The sequence below is a fragment of the Adiantum capillus-veneris genome, chromosome 13, assembly GCF_014529385.1.
Source record: "Adiantum capillus-veneris isolate H3 chromosome 13, ASM1452938v2, whole genome shotgun sequence".
Taxonomy (NCBI): domain Eukaryota; kingdom Viridiplantae; phylum Streptophyta; class Polypodiopsida; order Polypodiales; family Pteridaceae; genus Adiantum; species Adiantum capillus-veneris.
This window is the reverse complement of record NC_140943.1, coordinates 110,020,867-110,027,677: the sequence shown is the minus strand read 5'-3', so window position 1 is coordinate 110,027,677 and position 6,811 is coordinate 110,020,867. Positions and strand designations below refer to the sequence as shown.

At 37.1% G+C, this 6,811-nt stretch overlaps 1 pseudogene; it reads right to left on the bottom strand.

The window, feature by feature from the left end:
- Positions 1-330: 330 nt before the first annotated feature.
- Positions 331-2,072, bottom strand: LOC147444637 (uncharacterized; annotated as a pseudogene).
- Between the last annotated feature and the right edge of the window lie 4,739 nt (positions 2,073-6,811).

Here is a 6,811-nt window from a genome sequence, read left to right as displayed (position 1 = left end):
TTTGATCTTAATGTAGTCCTTAACCAACATTTTCACTCTACATATTAAATTTCATAGACATGGTGCTTCCATAACTACATAAGCAATAGATATACGAAGAACATCCAAGATAAATGTGAAGATATTGGGCTTGCATGCATGGATTTTCTCCAAGCAAGCTCAAAAAAACTTTGTTCTTACAATGAAACTCCATCACATGCCATATAAACTTGAAAACAAATTGAGAATTTAAGAAAACATTAAAAAGCACAAATCAAAATAAGTATCTTCACATCAAAATGTCAAGTTTTTGAACATAAACATAGTTCTATGAGTTTAAAGTCATAAAAACTATGCTTGAATGGGAAGATCTTCTTCCTCCTCATTCCTTGTCTCCTCTCCCATTGAAGTTATTTGAAGAGGAGTGTCACTAGCTTGCTCCTCAACCTCTACATTATCTGGTTCAAAATCCACAAGATCAACTATCTCCCCAGCTTTCTCACTACCAATTGGAGGTTGTGGCTCTCTAGATGCATCAAAGAAGCGAGGATCAGATGCCATGCTTTTCATTCCCACCTCTTGGAATTCATCTAGTAACTCCTTAAGAGCTGTGACTCGTTGCTCAATAAATTTAACTTGAAGTGGATCACATTCCATAGCAACCACATTTCGGCCTCGCTTCAATGCACTAACAGTTGTAGTGTCTGTCCCCGCAAAGAGGTCCATTACCCATTCTCCTCTCATTGAGAATAAATCAATCAAATCCATCATCAAAAGTTGAGGCTTTTGATATGGATTTATGACTCCTTGTACATCTGCATCGGTATGTTTGAACTTTTTGCAGACTCCTGGTCGTTCAAAAACATTTGTGCGATTTGGTTTCACCGCAAAATTATATGATCCTCTGCACACCTAGAGATGAGAAAAATCCAATGGTTGCAAACTCACAAGCCCAAGAAAGGCGATCAAGCTTATATACATGAATGTTTGGCTTTATCCTGCAGAAAAATAGCTCAGATATAAGAAGAAAGCAAAAAATAACACCTTACTACTAGTATAAAACTTCAAAGGTTTCACTTACCATGTTAGCATTTGACATGTCATGTTTGAGTCAGTGAAAGTTTTTTGCGCTGCAGTAATTTGATCATGGGCATGAAAAATACTAGTGACCAAGAGTCACAAGTAGTTATTTTTCCAAAAGCCTCTATAACTTTTTTATTGGCAGATACTCCATACTTTACATCATCATTGACAGAGTTTGGGGCACTAAAACCATAAGGAGCATATGCACTATGGCTAGTGTGTAAGACCGTGGGGTAACAAATGTGCTCATTTCTTCAACCGTGCCTTCATGAACACACCAATGAGATGGAGACTCATCTACATTATTCAAAATATAAAGTGAGAGACCAGGAGTGATTTCAAAGCTTTGGGGTTGTTGTCTCCTTCGCCTCTCAAGACGACACCGTGACAAGGACTGTTCAAAGTCGAGAGGGATCTGCTTGATGGCAACCCGTGGATCTTTGTTCTAGAATACACAACAAAGATATAAGAGAAAAGGAAAAGGCTTAATTAAAAAAAGATAAATTTGAAGTCTAACTAGAGTTGATTTTATAATTTGTAAGTGGATTCTAGAATCCTCAAAGAATAAGCTTTAAAACCCATGAAATAAATCACAAGTTAAATAATCCATGGGATTCTAGAATCCACCCACATGCAAAATAAAAAGACTTGAACTTTGGATTTCAGAATCCAAATGGTTTTCTTGGGATTCTAGAATCCAAACCCAAAACCAACAAATGGGACATTGATTTAAGATTTTAAAAACTGAAGGGTCACCTTAGGATTCTGCAATCCAAAGCCGCATAAATGTAATGTAAGAAGGCTATCACAAGATTCCAAAATAATCAAAAGCAATACTAGAAGATATTCAAAGTCATTTTTGGCCAAATAACAAGAAATTATAACCAAGGGGAACAACTCACCGTGTTAGAAAATAGCAACATGTACTTCTCCAACACATGGGGTTTGCTTGATTCTGGATGGTACTGCACCACCTCGTCCCAATTAGAGCAATTCAATTTTTCAATCATTATTCTTTGCATGTGCAACATGGTCTTTTGCCTGATGATAGACAAAGAGAAATATTATTCATGATAGAAAGAAAAACATCAATGAATATTTCAAATCATTGTAATTACAAACCTTTCAAATTCTTCTCCCATTTGCTCTAGAGAGATGCTTCCACCCTTCACACGTGAGAGTACAACAATAATCAATGATTTTTCACGTATTCCTTGCAATTGTCTCCATAGTGAATCCTCTTTTGAGACACCTATTGTACTCTACCAAATGTACCAAAATTGGTACTATACAAGACCAAAAATTGGTACTATACATGATCAAATGGTACTGTTTTGTACCAAATGGTACTGTACAAAATGGCTAATATTTTACAGCCCCACATTTGCTATTGTACTATACCACTGGAAAAAATGGCTAATATTTTACTCTCATAAGCTATTTTGTTTTAATGTCACAGGTTGAGTTGTACCAAAGATTCAAGAGGGCCCATCTAGAAGTGAAAATTTCCCTTAGATGTTTTGAGGCTTTAAATCCTTACTTTGTCCCAAAATTGAAGGAGCGATATATGTGTTGCTATGTATATCATGTCCAAATGATATATTTTAAAGAGGCATTTAATCAGATGTGACAAAACAAGTTTGGGCATCATGGAAAGGATCATGCCTGCACATGTTCCGTTTGTTGCAGTGATGATTCAGGTAAGTGTACTACAAACCAATCAGTGTGTCATAGCATCACTGATAAGTGGGAATCGCTTTTATGTCTAAAGGCTCATGATGGAGAATACTATGTAAAAAAATGCTTGTTTGGGGATTTCTCTGGATGTGGCATAAATAGGTTGACATTGTGTCTTTATGAGATTTCAGTGGATAGTGGGGAGGTCACTCTGAAGATCTTCACAGATGTTTCAATTGGGCAAGTTGATGTAGGTGGGTTCGAGAAGAAAAGAAAGGACTTGGTAGTGCAACAAATAAGAAGCTCTACTTTTATTGACCTATTCTCATCTCATCTTAAGAGCTTCATCAAGCATACATTTTTCGGTGGCAGGCACAACAATTTAAAGAGTGCTTACTCAAGTTTCCATTAGATGTTGTTGCTTCGGTCATCAACTTTGCCAAAAATTATCAATTTAAAATACAAAAAGAGATACAGTCCATGCATTGGTCGTCTAATCACGTTACGATACTTGTTCACATTACTTATGTGAGAAACTCACGAGGTGATGATGAAAAGACACTCCATTTTTACATATCTAATGATATGTTGCATGACACTCTATTTGTACAACATTGTTTTTTTCTTCATGACAAGTGGTTGAACCAAAAAGGCCATTCTTTACGACGCCATTGGGTGTGGTAAGGTGGTGTAATGTCTCAATTTAAAGCACGAAGACCTTTCTATGATAATATCGGTTGACAGGTCTATAGATGATGCATAATTTTTCAGAATCAGGACATGGGAAAGGCGAGCACAATGGAGGAGGGGCAGTCATAAAGAGAACCCTCACTCATGAGGAGTTGAAACCAGATGGTTGGCCTATGTAGTCTGCAGCTGATGTAGTCAACTATCTAAATGAAACATTTCACAATAGATAAAGTACACAAAGAGTTTTTTGGCTAGTTTCCAAGGATGATGTGTGACGCAATGTCCAATGGGATTTTCAGTGTATTAAAGGCTCACAATCATTTCATTGCATTGATGGATATTCACAGGATAATCCATCTGCTCTACGATATCGGACACTCTCATGTTTGTGATTCATGTATCTGTGGGCAATGGAGAAGATGCAAGAACAGACAACATATAGAAGAATGGAAATATTTGATAGTCCAACCATTACTGGAATCAGACAATCCTTACAGTGTGAAGACGATGATGCCAAAGAAAATAATAGTTCTAATTTCAATTTGCCAATGCATAATGTCTCTAACCTCCCCATGTATGAAGGGAACCCTGACAGTTTGTGTGAATTGTTGTCAATTGGTGACAACTTTGCAGTCAAGGCAGCAAAGAAAGGACATGATTTTTATCTGATCAAATGCACCAAAAATATGTACCAGAAAGTGAAGGCACAAAAGGATGCATGGCACAACAAAATTGTTAGAGGGGGGAAAGTAGTTGAAGGCAGTTTTGATACATATAGCCTTCTAGATCATACACCTCTAGTTGAAGGCAGTTTTGATACATATAGCCTTCTAGATCATGCACCTCTAGTTATCATCTACTCACACATTGTAAGAGCAATACGGTTGTCCATGGAGCCTATCCCTGGATGCCAAAATAGATTCAGGTTATCTATTGAAATTTATGAAAACATACACAATATCATGCCATATGATGATGAGAGTGATCAAGATGCACTAATCATGTAACAGAAAATGCCAAACATAGAAGCAGAAAGTACCCATAGATTTCTATTACGATCTCTGATAGTACTTGGCTTAATTTCCAAAAATTCAACCATGTACTTCTTTTGATAGCCTAATGTCTTTTTGTTTCTCTCTTGAGTTTCCTCTCTTTTTGTTCTTGTGTCCTGATAGTAGCAGGTACTAAAGAATAACTTGGGTTAATCACCCTATCCCAAAAACTTAGAATAATTATCAAAAAACCTACCATGTTCTTTTCATTGCCTAATATAGTTTCAAACGTGGCACTGTGTAGTACCAAAATTGGTATTGTACAATCCTAAATAGTTATTGAACCAAATGTTACAGTACCAAAGACGAATAGTACCTAGTACCAAAACTAGTACTGTACCAACTGTAACCCACCTTGCATGATATTTTAGTGCATCCTCTCTTGATGGCTAATGTCCACAATACCAAAATTGGTACTGTAATATTTCTATTGTACAATACCAACTAGTTATAGAACCAAATGTTGTAGTGCCTAGCATGTATAGTGCCAAAATAGTACCCAAGAAGACCAAATTGAAGTTAACAAGTTAAAAAGTACACATTGCAAGTAGTTGAAAATAACAAAATTACCATAAATGGTAGTGATATTAACAGTTGAATACTGAACATTAGTCAGTAGGTCAAAGTAGTGGCAATATTTTGTATGTCAGTAGCCAATTGGGATACATCATATATTTGGGGGGTCAAATCGATATAAATAGCCTTTTATCTCTACAAAATAATCAGTAACCAGTGGGACAATCATCTTCAACATCAAACAATGGGTTTTCCTACAATTGACAAGTGGGCAGGGATCTCTAATCCACTCAACTAACTAAGGCTCTACTATATCGGTGAGATACGAGGAACCCTCGGGCTCCACTCATGGCTCAAAAGAACGGATCGGCAAGCAATTGTCGTAATCATTATTCAAAGACTTGTAGTGGGTGTCTTCAAGAAGGATTGTGTTGCTAGTTGCGTTGAATTGTGGGTGTTTTTCCCACACTGTTTGCAAATTCTTCAGGAAAATAGGCTTCTGTCAAAATTTCTTGTCAACGTACGGAACACATTAAAAACTATCCCGCCAAATCTCACAATCCTCCTAAGAAAATATGTCTACTCATACAAAAGAAATCATATAAGACGTAATCAAAACAAGGTTGTACATCAGCTTATTACTGACTTACTCCAAGTTACATTACCTTTTATGAATTTTGGGTTCTTCATAACTTTTGGGAAGCAAGTATTCAAGATTTGCATCAATTTAGGCTTCATGCAACAACTCCAAATTATAAAGCTTGCTCGAGCTACCAGTACTTCCAAGAAATCTTGGGCACCTAGCCTCAACTTACAAAAACATAAATTATTGACATGTATTTCTTGTAATGCTTGCTTGAGTTCCCATTCATCTTTTGGTAGCCTAGATCAACTCTTCAAGACCACCCCATTGACATCAAGAATAATCAGTCCGCTCTTTGATGCAAGAAGATCCTTTGGAGCATTACGCTCTAAAACAGTAGGTTCATCTAACCACCAAGATTTGAACCCTAACAAAAAAGAATAGGCAAAAGATACAAAAAACATATAATTGCTCATTAAACACTAGAAAGTGATAGGCGTATTTGGCTCAGAACAAATGGCTAAAACAAGTTTGGTAATACAATGTGGCACAATTCATGCATTACATCTTGCACGCATGCATCTTAAGCACATGCACTCGAGAGAGCTTCTTTCTTATACAAAATATATCTGCTAGGAGCATCATCATAGCCCGTTGTATGATCATTAACATCAACCCCTATAGGGGGGTCCTTGTCTCCCAAAAATTGGGCCTTGTGCACTGCATCATCAAGAGGTAAGCATTTCTCAAGCAGCTCCTTGCTCACACCAGTATCATCCACCTTTGGGTCCTCTTCCTTTAACACTGTATGCCCACCCATGTCCACCTTTGGGTCCTCTATAATAGGATCCTTGTCTCCATCCTTCTTCTTCGGTAGCGACTTGTCATCATCTACTTCCCTGTTTGGTCCTTGCCCCCATCCTGCTGGTCCTTGTCTCTAACCTGCTAGTCCTTGTCTATATCCTACTAGTCCTTGTCAATGTAAATGTCATGACAGTTACTAGTACCAAATAGCACACAGTACCCAATGTAACAAATAGAAAATTGTACCAAATGTTCAGAGTACCTATGGAATTGGAGCTGATCTCTTGAGATAGCTAATTCCAGTGTTGAAGGATTTGATCAGCTACTTAGAGTAGGAAGAGTTCAGACAACAGACTAGATAGAAATCGGTGACTAGACTGAAATATGAATACTGAAATGAGAATCAGACTTAAAGACTAGAATAAAG